This window comes from Salmo salar, chromosome ssa01, assembly GCF_905237065.1.
Source record: "Salmo salar chromosome ssa01, Ssal_v3.1, whole genome shotgun sequence".
Taxonomy (NCBI): domain Eukaryota; kingdom Metazoa; phylum Chordata; class Actinopteri; order Salmoniformes; family Salmonidae; genus Salmo; species Salmo salar.
The window spans coordinates 43154083-43168022 of record NC_059442.1 but is presented as its reverse complement, the minus strand read 5'-3'; the positions used below and the strand labels follow the sequence as shown (position 1 = coordinate 43168022).

The window sequence follows — 13940 nt, the reverse complement described above, 5'->3', positions numbered from 1 at the left end:
TCTACCAACTACACCTGTCAGTATGCTTTATGATAAACGCCACGCACTGCTCCGTGTATTCGAACAAAGGGGATTTTTAGAGAAAGAGAAAAAGGGAGGGGGGGGGGGAGATGGAGGGAGTCAGTGATCCCCAGCACATTCACACTCACTTTCTCTCTCAGCAGGCCCCCGAGGCAATCTATCAACTCCTCTCAGCTCCACCTTTCAAACTGCCATAAATGTCCTGGAAACATTCGTTTTCACTAACATTTTCTACTGTCTACACAGTACACACACAACTATCAAGCTTTTGAACAATATTATATACCGGTAGAGAAATAAACTGAAAATGGTTTCAAATGGTCACTAATTTACCTGAAACTCAATAATTTCAGTCAGTATGTTCACTCCTCATCTGTACTGGTAAGGTAACCTGTACAATATAATGAGCCAAAAAAGATATTGTCTTATATTGTCTCACCAAACACATGAGTTGTTATTCAGTAACTCCTACCAGCCAGAACTCTCTCAACACAGACAATGAGACAAGGCTGGTTCTTTTCGGGATGAGTCCATAGCATCAGTGTCAATGGAGATCAACAGTATCCCATTGACACTAGACCAGGGGTGGCAACTTTGATGTGGGTGGGGGGGACCCAAAAAACCAGAACTCATCATGAGGGGGCTGCAGAGGCTCCTGGGTCTGCGTACCCACATCCATACCTCCCAGTTCATTTCCTGCAATTCTGCACATTTTTCGATGGGGCATAGAGAACATTTGACAATTTTATAACTCATTTCCTGCAATTTGACACAGGGTGGAGGCAAATGTTTTCCGTTTTTAATATGATATTAGATGATCAGTGGGCCCCCCCCGCTTGGTAATTCGACCATGATTACCACAAGTTTAGACTAGACTAACTTACCAGTCTAAAAACAATTCAGCTGACATGGGCTAATTGAGTGACTGCTGATGCACAACATCATTTCCCAAACTGCACCTTGTGTATTCTACTACTGAGCAAAGAAAAAAAAACGACTTTTATTATTCTTTATTTTGGGGGTGAAATTGGTCCGCGGCCCTTCAAAAGCGGGGCCGACAGTTGCTCATCCCTGCACTAGACCACCCTCTTAACAAAGATAACAGAGAACAATAGAAGAAACCTCAAAACGGTAGACCAAAAAGATATGAACAAGTTAACCCACACATTTTACATTCATACTTCCGTAGAATGTTCTGGGATACCTGCCATTGGTATTTGATAGTGCCCATCCCTTTTTAGTGCCCATCCTTTGAATTTGTATTGTTGCAATATTTTGCTACCCTTGCCATACCGGATGATCTGTCAGTCCAAATGTCAGCACAAAAGTGTGTGTGTGCCTGCGTGTGTGTGTGTGTGTGACAATGATTCCACCTCCATCAGAAGAGGTAGCCGTCTCATTACTGTCACCTAGTGGAGAGAGAGAGAGAGAGAGAGAGAGAGAGAGAGAGAGAGAGAGAGAGAGAGAGAGAGAGAGAGAGAGAGAGAGAGAGAGAGAGAGAGAGAGAGAGAGAGAGAGAGAGAGAGAGAGAGAGAGAGAGAGAGAGAGAGAGAGAGAGAGAGAGAGAGAGAGAGAGAGAGAGAGAGAGAGAGAGGGAGGGGGGAGGTGAACAGGAGGAAGATGGATGGAGGGAGGGAGGCAGGGAGGGAGGGAGGGAGGGAGGGATGACCAGGGCTACAAGAGACTAAAGGAGGGAGAGGTGAGAAAGAGAGAGAGTTCTCCCTGACTGAAGAGCCAGCACTTGGCCCAAGAGAGCATAACCCGCTTCTCTCAAAAACTCAGTCCATAAAAGCTGATAATGGGTGTGATTACGGGTAGGGTTAGGGTTAGTTAGGGTTGGGGAACAGCACTAATGGAGGTTTAGTAAGGCAGTAAATCTTTTCATTAGTTGTTAACACTCCTGTCTCTCTTCAGACACGCTGGCCGAGGAGGCCTAAGCTCCATGTCTCTGGACTGACTGGCCACACATACATTAACAGACTGCATTGTCTTAGCAGCTTGGATAGACTAAGTGGAGAGAGCCTTAAATGGCTGGTAGGGTTAAAAAAAAGGGTGTGAAAAGACATGCCTATGCAACCAGACCCCCAAAAATGATAGAGGCTCTGGGTGACTCAGAGCCATCCCTGTCAGCTCCCCAGCCAGGGGCCCACTGCAGCCCTAGAACCCACCTGAGAGCCCTACCTGCAGTACATTACAATACAGATCGAAATGGTGGAAAGACCGACAGCAAAGCTACAATATCTAACTGTGTCTGCGAGGTAGATACATGCAAATGATGCAGTAGAGCTAGAAACAACGGACATTCCTGAAGGATGATAGGATCTCTACGGTCCAGAAAACATCCAAGGAGGGACTGCTACAGTGAAGCAGCTGACAGGGTGGTCGCTCCCCTCTGTGTTCACGCCACATTCTAGTCATTGAGCACGCACTGTTATCCAGAATGACTTCCAAATCAGTGCATTCAACTAAAGAAGGTAAAACATCGTATCATGATCATTGCAAGTAAAACCTGCTTCCAGGCTAGAAGCATTCCTTTCTGCTGGCCTGTTTGGGAGCAGGAAGCAGGGTGGGAGAGATGCAGCAAGGCACAAGGTGGTAGTAGGTGGTATAAGGTGGTAGTAGGTGGTAGTAAGTGGTAGTAGGTGGTATAAGGTAGTAGAAGGTGGTAGTAGGTGTTATAAGGTAGTAGTAGGTGGTAGTAGGTGGTATAAAGTGGTAGTAGGATAAGATGGTATAAGGTGGCAGTAGGTGGTATAAAGTGGTAGTAGGATAAGATGGTATAAAGTGGTAGTAGGATAAGATGGTATAAGGTGGTATAAGGTGGCAGTAGGTGGTATAAAGTGGTAGTAGGATAAGATGGTATAAAGTGGTAGTAGGATAAGATGGTATAAGGTGGTATAAGGTGGCAGTAGGTGGTATAAAGTGGTAGTAGGATAAGATGGTATAAGGTGGCAGTAGAAGGTATAAGGTGGTAGTAAATCAAATTGTATTAATCACATGCGCCGAATACAACAGGTTTAGACCTTACAGTGAAATGCTTACTTACGAGCCCCTAACCAACAATGTTGTTATAAAAAAAATATGGATAAGAATAAGAGATAAAAGTAACAAGCAATTAAAGAGCAGCGGTAAAAAACAAAATAACAATATATATAGGTGTGTGCCAGTACAGAGTCAATGTGCGGGGACACCGGTTAGTTGAGGTAGTATGTACATGTAGTTAAGAGTTAATTGAAGTGACAATGCATAGATGACAACATAGAGTGGCGGTGGTGTTGAGAGGGGGAACGACGACAATGCGAATAGTCTGGGTAGCCATTTGACGAGATGTTCAGGAGTCTTATATGGCTTGGGGGTAGAAGCTGTTTAGAAGTCCTTAGATCTAGACTTGGCGCTCTGGTACCGCTTGCCGTGGGGTAGCAGAGAGAACAGTCTATGACTAGGGTGGCTGGAGTCTGACAATTTTTAGGGCCTTCCTCTGACACCACCTGGTATAGAGGTCCTGGATGGCAGGAAGCTTGGCCCCCGTGATGTACTGGGCCGTACGCACTACCCTCTGTAGTGCCTTGTGGTCGGATGCCGAGCAGTTTCCATACCAGGCAGTGATGCAACCAGTCAGGATGCTCTCGATGGTGCAGCTGTAGAACCTTTTGAAGATCTCAGGACCCATGCCAAATATTTTCAGTCTCCTGAGGGGGAAGAGGTTTTGTTGTGCGTGATTCACGACTGTCATGGTGTACTTGGACCATGTTAGTGTTTTGGTGATATGGACACCAAGGAACTTGAAACTCTCAACCTGCTCCACTGCAGCCCCGTCGTTGAGAATGGGGGCGTGCTCTGTCCTCTTTTTCCTGTAGTCCACAATCATCTCCTTTGTCTTGATTGAGGCAGAGGTTGTTGACCTGGCACCACTCTGCCAGGTCTCTGACCTCCTCCCTATAGGCTGTCTCGTTGTGGTCGGTGATCAGGCCTACCACTGTTGTGTCATCAGCAAATTGAATGATGGTGTTGGAGTCATGACTGGCCATGCAGTCATGAGTGAACAGGGTGTACAGGAGGGGGCTGAGCACACACCCTTGAGGGGCCCCTGTGTTGAGGATCAGTGTGGCGGATGTGTTGTTACCTATCCTTACCACCTGGAAGTCCAGGATCCAGTTGCAGAAGGAGGTGTTTAGTCCCAGGTGCCTTAGCTTATTGATGAGCTTTGAGGGAACTATGGTGTTGAACACTGAGCTGTAGTCAATGAATAGCATTCTCACATAGGTGTTCCTTTTGTCCAGGTGGGAAAGGGCAGAGTGGAGTGCAATAGAGACGGCATCATCTGTGGATCTGTTGGGGCGGTATGCAAATTGGAGTGGGTCTAGGGTTTCTCGGCTGATGGTGTTGATGTGAGCCATGACTAGCCTTTCAAACACTTCATGGCTACAGATGTGAGTGCTACGGGTTGGTAGTCATTTAGGCAGGTTACCTTAGTGTTCTTGGGCACAGGCACTATTGTGGTCTGCTTAAATTATGTTGGTATTACAGACTTGGAGAGAGGTTGAAAATGTCAGTGAAGACACTTGCTAGTTGGTATGCACGCAGTACACGTCCTGGTAATCCGTCTGGCCCTGCGGCCTTGTGAATGTTGACCCGTCTAAAGGTCTTACTCACATCGGCTGCGGAGAGCGTGATCACACAGTCTTCCGGTACAGCTGGTGCTTTCATGCATGTTTCAGTGTTATTTGCTTCAAAGCGAGCATAGAAGTAGTTTAGCTCGTCCGGTAGGCTCGTGTCACTGGGCAGCTCTCGGCTGTCTTTCCCTTTGTAGTTTGTAATGGTTTGCAGGCCCTGCCACATCCGACGAGCATCGGAGCCGGTGTAGTATGACTCGATCTTAGTCCTGTATTGACACTTTGCCTGTTTGATGGTTCGTCAGAGGCCATAGCGGGATTTCCTATAAGCTTCCGGGTTAGATTCCCGCTCCTTGAAAGCGGCAGCTCTAGACTTTAGCTCAGTGCGGATGCTGCCTGTAATCCATGGCTTCTGGTTGGGGTATGTACGTACGGTTACTGTGAGGACGACGTCATCGATTGGAGGTATAAGGTTGTAGGAGGTATAAGGTGGTAACATGAGTATACGGTGGTAGTAGGTGGTATAAGGTAGTAGTACCAGGTATAAGTAGGTAGTAGGATGTATAAGGTGGTCGTAGGTGGTATAATGTGTTCGTAGGAGGTATAAGGTGGTACAAGGTGGTAGTAGGAGGTAGTAGGTGGTATAAGGTGGAAGATGGTGGTTCAGGGTGGTAGTAGGAGGTAGTAGGTGGTAGAAGCACGTTTAATGTGGTATAAGGTATAAGTTTGAAGGAGGTACAAGGTGATAATAGGAGGCATAAGGTGGTAGTAGGTGGTATAAGGAGGCACCTTATACCTCCTACTACCTCCTACTTCCACCTTATACTGTACCTCCTACTAACACCTTATACTGTTCCTCCTACTACCACTTTATACCGTACCTCCTACTACTACCTTATACTGTACCTTCTACTACCACCTTATACTGTACCTCCTACTACCACCTTATACCTCCTACTAACACCTTATACTGTACCTCCTACTACCACCTTATACCTCCTACTAACACCTTATACTGTACCTCATACTACCACCTTATACCACCTACTAACACCTTGTAGTAAGAGGTATAAGGTGGTAGGAGGAGGTATAAGGTGGTAGTAGGAGGTATAAGGTGGTAGGAGGTGGTAGAAGGAGGTAGAAGGTGGTAGTAGGAGGTAGAAGGTGGTAGTAGGAGGTAGAAGGTGGTAGGAGGAGGTATACAGTGGTAGTAGGAGGTATAAGGTGGTAGTCGGTGGTATGAGGTGGTAGTAGGTGGTACTAGGAGGTATAAGGTGGTACTAGGATGTATAAGGTGGTAGGAGGTGGTAGAAGGAGGTAGAAGGTGGTAGTAGGAGGTATGAGGTGGTAGTCGGTGGTATGAGGTGGTAGTAGGTGGTATAAGGTGGTAGTAGGTGGTATAAGGTGGTAGTAGGTGGTAGTTGGTGGTATGAGGTGGTAGTAGGTGGTACTAGGAGGTATAAGGTGGTAGGAGGTGGTAATATGTGGTAGAAGGTGGTAGTAGGTGTTAGGAGGTGGTAGAAAGTGGTAGAAGGTGGTATAAGGTGGTAGTAAAGGGTATAAGGTGGTAGTAGGTGGTATAAGGTGGTAGAAGGTGGTAGTAGGAGGTATAAGGTGGTAGGAGGTGGTATGAGGTGGTAGTAGGAGGTATAAGGTGGTAGTAGGTGGTATAAGGTGGTAGTAGGAGGTATAAGGTGGTATGAGGTGGTATGAGGTGGTAGTAGGTGGTATGAGGTGGTAGTAGGAGGTATAAGGTGGTAGGAGGTGGTAGGAGGTGGTATGAGGTGGTAGTAGGTGGTATAAGGTGGTAGTAGGAGGTATAAGGTGGTAGGAGGTGGTAGGAGGTGGTATGAGGTGGTAGTAGGTGGTATAAGGTGGTATAAGGTGGTAGTAGGAGGTATAAGGTGGTAGTAGGAGGTATAAGGTGGTAGTAGGAGGTATAAGGTGGTAAGAGGAGGTACTAGGAGGTATAAGGTGGTAGGAGGTGGTAGTATGTGGTAGTATGTGGTAGAAGGTGGTAGTAGGAGGTATAAGGTGGTATAAGGTGGTAGTAGGAGGTATAAGGTGGTATGAGGTGGTAGTAGGTGGTATGAGGTGGTAGTAGGTGGTATAAGGTGGTAGTAGGAGGTAGTATGCAGGATTCCTCACAGCGTGAGAGTCAGAGGCAGGAAGTCATTACTGAAGTGTAAACGCACTCAGCCATCACTGGCCAAACACAGTCCAAACATGTTTCACCACTCTGAAGAAGAAAAAACTCACTGCTCATACAAACACAGCAGCAGGGCTATCTGCTAACAGTGGTCTAGGTCTGCGAGAGAGAGAGGAGAGAGGGAGAAAGAGAGAGAGAGAACATGCCATTTCCTCTGACTTTCCCCAAGACACACAGAGCGCACACAAAAGAGAGAGAGAGAGAGAGGGAGGGAGCGAGAGAGAGAGAGAGAGAGAGGGAGCGAGAGAGAGAGCGAGCGAGAAAGAAAGAGAGTTCTCTCCATCTCTCTTTCCAAACATTACATAAACCAACTCAGTGTACATGTTGGTGGTTTAGGCCTGATGAGAGAGTGTGATTATGTTACATACGGCGGCGGTTTGATGCAATAATTATGCAATCAGCAGAGGGGCTCAGTGTTGTGCGTGTGATTTATAGGCATTATTTAAATCAGGGTAATTAATTGTCCTGGGAGGGGGGCAGAGTGACAAAGTGGCTGTTACTGTGACATGGTGTGGGTTAGTGAGTGAGTGTGTTTGTGTACGTATGGTGTGTGTGTGTGTACAGTGTGTGTGTACTAAAGGCACTTGTTTGATGGCTGGTGTTTTGGCAGATGGCTTCAGGCCATGTCTCTCTCTCAGCGCGGCGAGGAAAACTAATACAGTACGATGGTTAACTTCATAGATCAAACCTAACTCCATCTAAATACCCTCCCACAGACAAAAGCTCCCACAATCCCGCCTGTTGGCCTGCACGCACACACACACACACACACACACACACACACACACACACACACACACACACACACACACACACACACACACACACACACACACACACACACACACACACACACACACACACACACACACACACACACACAGAACACTGAAAGGTTCACCATATACACTGGCCCAGAAATTAACAAATATAAAAAAATACAAATATGAGCAAAATCAGTGTTGAGCAGCTTCAGTGTTATAAGGTTCACTTCAACATGGTCTTGATGCAGTTGATAATGTTATTCAGCGACACGTAGTTGAGAGCAAGCTCCATCATAACGTAATTGAGGGGTCAGGATCTCTGTGTTGGACTCTCTCCAACTGAACCAAACACGAATGTACTCATCACTATACTGTTTGATCCTGTCATTTATCAAGAAAATCCCAAAATACCTAAGAGCTGTCAGGATTAAATTGCTCTTCAAAAAGGTTACTTCCATTCCAAACCAAAGTGGAAGGAATGTAGAAGGAACAGGTTACTTTGCATGAAATAGGCAACAGACCATGGGACTAGGGCTGGGCGGCATACCGTATTTTATGATATACCGGTGTTGACACAGGGACCGGCTTGGGTTTTTACTTTACCTTCTATACCGGTATTTGAATGTTTGCTTTGTTAAATGTGATACGCCGTGTGTAATGTCCATTTTTGTAGTTTACTTCGCTACTTGAGTCATCGCTCTCCGTGCCTCTTTCCACACAGACCTAACCCCGTCCTGTCACTCAAGGAGCGCGTTTCATGTTCCTCAACCACGTGACACTTGTGTTCAGTCTGCATGGTCAATGTCGATGACAACAACGCTGTATTCACTTTGCTTCTTAATATTAATCCACTAGCGTTCTATACTGACACTATTAGTTTGTGTTTCTTACATCAGCAAACAGCTAGTTTGTCGTTAACAATTTGCCCTAAATCCTGTGAGACGCTAATTGTTAGCCGCTAATGCTAATAGATAGCTAATAAATGTACTGAGTAAGGGCAAACGTAGCTAGTTAATATAGCATGATAATACCAGTGATGGTGTAGACCTACATCAGCATGTTGTTTGTGCAACAGTATCTTCTAAATCAAAGAGGAATATGCAAAGCAAGAATATGTTAGCTACATGAAGTAGCTAAGAGAAAACATGCAATGTAGCCAAAGATTATAGGATCCCCTTGGAAACATTTATTAACACTAGTTCCTACCCTGTCACAATAACTCCTCCCTGGCATTTTCATTCATTGAATACAGTGCTGTTTGAGATGACAAAGTGCCCACTATTATATTCTAACTATAGAATTACAATAGTCATTATATTTCCATGATTCCAACAGTTTTGCTCTAATTCGCAAGTCAAATCACAATTGCAACATTTGGTAAAAAATAACTCCTAGATTATTTGCCCATAACGTGCAGTCCTACGTGGCAGTGTGGAAATGATCTCAATTGAGCAGTGGTGTAAAGTACAAATACTTTCAAATACTACTTAAGTAGTTTTTTTGGTATCTGTACTTTACTATTTTTATTTTTGATAACTTTTACTTCACTACATTCCTAAAGAAAATACTGTACTTTTTACTCCATACATTTTCCCTGACACCTAAAAGTACTTGTTACATTTTGAATGCTTAGCAGGACAGGAAAAAGGTCCAATTCACGCACTTATCAAGAGAACATCCCTGGTCATCCCTACTGCCTCTGATCTGGCAGACTCACTAAACACAAATGCTTTGTTTGCAAATGATGTCTGAGTGTTGGAGTGTGGCCCTGGCTATCCGTAAATAAAAAAAACAAGGAAATGGTGCCATCTGGTTTGCTTAATATAAGGAATTATTTATACTTTACTTTTGATACTTAAGTACATTTAAAAAATTACATTTACTTTTGATACTTAAGTATATTTAAAACCAAATACTTTTAGACTTTTACTCAAGTAGTGTGACTTTCACTTTTACTTGAGTAATTTTCTGTTAACGTATCTTTACATTAACTCAAGTATGGCAATTGGGTCCTTTTTTTCACCAGAAATGATAAAAGTGCTGAAATATCTTTTAGTTGAAGTTGAAATTGAACAGTATAAAACAATCAGAATGGAGAAAGAGTCTTTGAAATCACTTAGACTGTATGTGTTGCCACCCTAGGATCACTCACTACTCATAAAGCAAATGTACAACTTTAATTAATCAAAAACTAAAAATAGCGTCAAACCGTCCATTTAAAAAAAGAATAATAATGTATACGGTGATATAATATTTTGGCCATATCGCCCAGTCCTACATGGGACTGAGAGAAAACCTGTCCAATGATGCTCCCCCTACGGTCATTCCACCCCACCCCCTCAACAGTCTTCACTCTGCCTCCACCCCAATGGACATTTATTCATCACTGCCACAGTTATTATGTATATAGCGATATTTAAAAAAAAATGTATTTCCATTTTCATTATTTTATTTCACTAGTCCTGCATGTTGGAGCTTGCAGCCTTAAGATGTTCAGTGTACTCTGCAATCACACCTGCAACCCGATACAGTTGACTTTTAACATATCTGAATCTGAATGCTGCTTGTGACAGCAGAACTGCTACCTGACTGCAGTGGATGTGAAGAAGGTTATCACAGAGGGTAGTGGTTGATTGGTGATGACAGTAGTGTGAAGGATACTGTAGGGTCTCTACTGTAGGTCCTTTGTTAGGAGGATTTAGAGAGGAGAGTGAGAGAGGGGGAGATTAGGGAGGCGAAAGTGGTGGTGGTGTGAGGGTGGCTAAAGAGGGTGAGAGAGAAAGAGAGAGGAAAGTGGTGATGGTGTGAGGGTGGATATACAGTGAGGGAAAAAAGTATTTGATCCCCTGCTGATTTTGTACGTTTGCCCACTGACAAAGAAATGATCAGTCTATAATTTTAATGGTAGGTTTATTTGAACAGTGAGAGACAGAATAACAACAACAAAATCCTGAAAAACGCATGGCAAAAATGTTATAAAATGATTTGCATTTTAATGAGGGAAATCAGCATTTGACCCCTCTGCAAAAAATGACTTAGTACTTGGTGGCAAAACCCTTGTTGGCAATTACAGAGGTCAGACGTTTCTTGTAGTTGGCCACCAGGTTTGCACATCTCAGGAGGGATTTTGTCCCACTCCTCTTTGCAGAGCTTCTCCAAGTCATTAAGGTTTCGAGGCTGACGTTTGGCAACTCGAACCTTCAGCTCCCTCCACAGATTTTCTATGGGATTAAGGTCTGGAGACTGGCTAGGCCACTCCAGGACCTTAATGTGCTTCTTCTTGAGCCACTCCTTTGTTGCCTTGGCCATGTGTTCTGGGTCATTGTCATGCTGGAATACCCATCCACGACCCATTTTCAATGCACTGGCTGAGGGGAGGAGGTTCTCACCCAAGATTTGACGGTACATGGCCCCGTCCATCGTCCCTTTGATGCGGTGAAGTTGTCCTGTCCCCTTAGCAGAAAAACACCCCCAAAGCATAATGTTTCCACCTCCATGTTTGACGGTGGGGATGGTGTTCTTGGGGTCATAGGCAGCATTCCTCCTCCTCCAAACACGGCGAGTTGAGTTGATGCCAAAAGAGCTCCATTTTGGTCTCATCTGACCACAACACTTTCACCCAGTTGTCCTCTGAATCATTCAGATGTTCATTGGCAAACTTCAGACGGGCATGTATATGTGCTTCCTTGAGCAGGGGGAACCTTGCGGGCGCTGCAGGATTTCAGTCCTTCACGGCGTAGTGTGTTACCAATTGTTTTCTTGGTGACTATGGTCCCAGCTGCCTTGAGATCATTGACAAGATCCTCCTGTGTAGTTCTGGGCTGATTCCTCACTGTTCTCATGATCATTGAAACTCCACGAGGTGAGATCTTGCATGGAGCCCCAGGCCGAGGGAGATTGACAGTTCTTTTGTGTTTCTTCCATTTGCGAATAATCACACCAACTGTTGTCACCTTCTCACCAAGCTGCTTGGCGATGGTCTTGTAGCCCATTCCAGCCTTGTGTAGGTCTACAATCTTGTCCCTGACATCCTTGGAGAGCTCTTTGGTCTTGGCCATGGTGGAGAGTTTGGAATCTGATTGATTGCTTCTGTGGACAGGTGTCTTTTATACAAGTAACAAGCTGAGATTAGGAGCACTCCCTTTAAGAGTGTGCTCCTAATCTCAGCTCGTTACCTGTAAAAAAGACACCTGGGAGCCAGAAATCTTTCTGATTGAGAGGGGGTCAAATACTTATTTCCCTCATTAAAATGCAAATCAATTTATAACATTTTTGACATGCGTTTTTCTGGATTTTTGTTGTTGTTATTCTGTCTCTCACTGTTCAAATAAACCTACCATTAAAATTATAGACTGATCATTTCTTTGTCAGTGGGCAAACGTAGAAAATCAGCAGGGGATCAAATACTTTTTTCCCCTCACTGTAGCCGTTTGGGTGCCTGCTCTGCTATGACAGATGTTGCCGATGAACTCTTGACACAGCTCAGCCAGTTTATGTTCAACATGTGTGTCTCTGTTACTGTCTCTCTGGTCTCCAGCAGGCAGCTGCCTGGGATGGCTCACTCTGTGTGTGTGTGTGTGTGTGTGTGTGTGTGTGTGTGTGTGTGTGTGTGTGTGTGTGTGTGTGTGTGTGTGTGTGTGTATGTATCCATCTGTCTGTCCGTCCCTGTGTGTGTGTGTGTGTGTATCTGTATGTAGATGAGGGGAGCAGCAGGATGGATCTGCAGCAGGCAGGGAGGGAGGCGATCTGGGAGGTTGGCTGTAATGATCAACCAGGGACACATTAGCTTCCTGTCCATCAGAGTTCCATCAGGAAGAGGCTGATTTACAGGCCCAACGACCAGCCTGCTGCCCTACCACCCGACACTAAGACAACACACCGGCTCGGTATGTATGCAAATGTGTGTGAGAGAGAGAGCGAGTATGTGTTGTGTGTGTGTGTGTGTGTGTGTGTGTGTGTGTGTGTGTGTGTGTGTGTGTGTGTGTGTGTGTGTGTGTGTGTGTGCGCGAGAGAGAGAGAGAGAAAGTGTACGTGAGGGACTTGAATACTCACTCACGTGTGTTACATCTCAATACAGACAAGTAAGCATAGATAGATGTCGTAAGACTCTTTTTACGATGAGAACACTTCTCTATGACGTCTAACATTCCACACCCCGAGGCAACAAAGGAGTGGCTCAAGAAGAAGCACATTAAAGGTCCTGGAGTGGCCTAGCCAGTCTCCAGAGCTTAATCCCATAGAAAATCTGTGGAGGGAGCTGAAGGTTCGAGTTGCCAAGCGGTAGAAGATGGACAGAGCCATTAGAGAAGGTGACTCCTTCCAAACAAAGCAGGGAGTAAACGATAAGCACGTGTAGTAAGAGAGTCTTCCTGGAGGCACGGCCCTCTCCTCTCTGTCTCTCTGCATGCTTTCACTTTCCCTCCCAGACAAAAAGAGAGCAGGCCAGACCCCCCCCCCACGAACCCTCTGCCCCTCCACACCCCCCGGTCAGGCCCCCACCCCTCAAGTCCCGCAGAAAAGAAAGGCCTCAAAACCCTCAATCATTTTCCTTTCAAGTTTTCTCATGCCTTGGTAAGGATTCTCGAGCTTGAGCAGGAAAATAGAAAACTGTAAAGGACTGTAGTCCAGATGAGACGGTATTGGTGTTTCAGGAAAGGCTACAATATCAAATCCGCTTTTGCCAGTGAATTTTTTGTTGTTGTATTTCTGCATTACTAATTTATTTGCGATACATAAGCATAAGGCTGTACGGAATGACGTTTTTCACTATCTTATTCATGGAATGTGCTCAACGGAAAAAGTAGCGTTCAACTTTCCAGCTCGAAAGGGTCTTGGAGTGCGGCCCTGTGTAAAGTAAGCTCGCCTGAATACATTATGCTAATGAGGTTAACTAACGAGCTTTTCCTGCTGATAGGCATGGAGACTGATGGGAGTGTGATTAATGTGGGCTTATTGAGCTCTGCACAATGCTCCCCCAGCTCCAGTTGAACCAGTCGCTTGCCATCAGGCTCAAGGGTGTGTGTGTGTGTGTGTGTGTGTGTGTGTGTGTGTGTGTGTGTGTGTATTATCCCTCTCCTTTGACCAAGCTACATCATGCCCGACACTTCACAGCAAATAACCAATAGACCTGTCTAGGACACACACACACGCAACACACACACACACGCAACACACACACGCGCGCAACACACACACGTGCGCAACACACACACACCTTTCCAACACAAATGAGCCACAGATTCGACCTGCATAAATCTAGAAGGCCCAACGCAAATGAGAACCATACCCCGGACAGAGTAGAGCTTATACATTTAGGGGGGATGTCTCTGTGCT

General features: G+C 45.2%; 1 protein-coding gene across 3 annotated transcripts in view; it reads right to left on the bottom strand.

The window, feature by feature from the left end:
* slc25a21 (solute carrier family 25 member 21) overlaps nt 1-13940 on the bottom strand; it is a 195200-nt gene that overhangs the window by 86202 nt on the left and 95058 nt on the right. The gene's annotated exons all lie outside the window — the stretch shown is intronic.